We start from the raw sequence: 2,335 nt of genomic DNA, 5'->3' as shown, positions 1-2,335 counted from the left end.
AAAGCTCCGAATTTAGTATGTGTTACCTCGATTGTACCATGTGGGAAGGTATTCAATACCGTGAAGGGAATCACTCCGTTTGTATTGTGCTCTGAAGTAGCAATTCGAGGGTCCTTTTCATCTAATAATACTTTATCCCCGACCTTAAATTGCTTTGTTTCATCCATTCACTCATCATGCCGTTGCTTTGACTTATCATGTGCTGTTGGTTTCTCCTTGAAATATGTTCGCCATTCATCTAGTTCATCGATCTGAAGCCTTCGTTCTTCGTGAGTCGCTTTGTTTTTGTGGCCTGGATTAGAATGAAGTTCCATCACGTTCTTCTTAGGGGACTCCTACAAAGAAGTTTGAGTTGTAATATTACTCAAATTATCAGAACTTAAACAATCATCTCGATTACTAGATATTTTAGTAGAATCATGAGCTTGAAGTTTAATCGTGTCATCTCCTACATGAAGTATCAATTCATCTGTGCCAACACTAATGATAGTTTTAGCAGTTGCTAAAAGGGTTCTTCCTAAAATTAAAGGTGCGTCACTATCCTCATCCATGTCTAGAACAACAAAGTCAACTAGGAATATAAATTTGTCAATTTTGACAAGCACGTCTTCAATAATACCTTTAGGAAATCTAATTGTTTTATCTGCTAATTGAGTGCTCATCCTAGTTTGTCTGGGTTTCCCAAGACCTAGTTGTTTAAACATTTTATTGGGCATGACATTAATACTTGCCCCTAAATCAGCCAATGCATTCTTAATATTTAAACTACCAATTAAATAAGGAATAGTAAAACTCCCTAGATCTTTCAGTTTGTTGGGTAGCCTATTTTGTAAGATGGCTGAGCAAACTGTGCTTAATTCCACGTGCAACGCATCATCTATCTTTCGTTTATTATCCAAGAGCTCCTTTAAAAATTTCATTGCATTTGGCATCTGCGAAAGAGCTTCAATAAATGGTAAGTTAATATGAAATTTTTTTAATAATTTAAGGAATTTACCGAATTGTTCATCTGTATGGTATTTCCTTGTCGCATTGGGGTATGGCACACAAGGTTTATACTCCTTGCTTACCGGTTTCTGTGTACCATTGCTTACATCAACCTTACCTTTATCTTCTACATTGTCTTGCCTCAGTTTCAGTTTAGCTTCAATTAACCCTTCATCATTGTGCACAGTAATGGCATGAAGTTGCTCCCTTGGGTTAGTTTCAGTGTTACTTGGTAGGCTACCTTGTGGTCGTTTAGAAATAAACTTAGCAAGCTATCCTATTTGAGTTTGAACCCTTGGATCGACATTTGTTGATTCTTAAGTGCTGTTTCAATATTCTGAAAATGAGTTTCTGACACTGAGATAAATTTTGTGAGCATCTCTTCAAGGTTCGGTTTCTTATCTTGTTGGTAAGATGGTTGTTGAAAACCTAGAGGATGTTGTGGTCCTTGATTTCCTTGACCACCCCACGAGAAATTGCGACGGTCCCTCCAATCTGCATTATAAGTGTTTCTATACGGATTATTTTGAGGTCTAGAATTATTACCCATATAGTGGACTTATTCCTCCTCGGTGCTAGGGTTGAAGGATGGATAATCTGCATTTTGTGCTCCTCCTCCATTTGAATCACACCTCATCACTGGATGAACTTGAGTAGAACCATACAGGCCATCAATCTTTTTATTTAAAAGTTTTAACTGGTTAGATAGCATAATGACCGCGTTGAGGTTGAAAACACTGGCTACTTTTGTCGGCTTTGTTCTCATATCTTGCCACTGATAGTTATTCAGTGACATCTCTTCAATAAAGTCATAAGCCTCTTTAGGTGTTTTATTGTTTAAAGTTCCACTGGCGGCTGCATCGATCAGTTGCCTTGTTGAGGGGTTTACACCGTTGTAAAAAGTCTGAACCTACAACCATAGAGGTAACCCATGGTGAGGGCACCTTCTCAATAAGTCTTTGTATCTCTCCCATGCGTCATAAAGAGTTTCTAAATCCATCTGCACAAAAGAAGAGATATCATTCCTCAGTTTAGCCATTTTAGCCTGCGGGAAATATTTAAGCAAAAATTTTTCTGTCATTTGTTCCCAAGTAGTGATTGACCCTCGTGGTAACGAGTTTAACCACTGTTTAGCTTTGCTCCTTAATGAGAATGGGAACAATCGAAGGCGAATGGCATCGTCAGAAATGCCATTGATCTTAAAGGTGTCGCAGAATTCTAGAAAATTTTCTAAATGAGTGTTTGGATCCTTGTCCTGCAAACCATCAAACTGAACAAACTGTTTTATCATTTGAATAGTGTTAGGTTTCAGTTAAAAATTATTTGCAGCAATAGCAGGCCTAACTAT

At 37.7% G+C, this 2,335-nt stretch overlaps 1 non-coding gene across 1 annotated transcript; it reads left to right on the top strand.

Moving 5' to 3' along the window:
• Positions 1–1,913: 1,913 nt before the first annotated feature.
• Positions 1,914–2,020, top strand: LOC121217331 (small nucleolar RNA R71). Its single transcript, XR_005913405.1, has one exon. It is a non-coding gene; the product is annotated as a small nucleolar RNA R71 (small nucleolar RNA).
• The last annotated feature ends 315 nt before the right edge of the window (positions 2,021–2,335 follow it).

Source organism: Gossypium hirsutum, chromosome A02 (genome assembly GCF_007990345.1).
Source record: "Gossypium hirsutum isolate 1008001.06 chromosome A02, Gossypium_hirsutum_v2.1, whole genome shotgun sequence".
Taxonomy (NCBI): Eukaryota; Viridiplantae; Streptophyta; class Magnoliopsida; order Malvales; family Malvaceae; genus Gossypium; species Gossypium hirsutum.
Note: the sequence above shows the minus strand (reverse complement) of the source record. Positions and strands in the feature narration are given on the sequence as shown.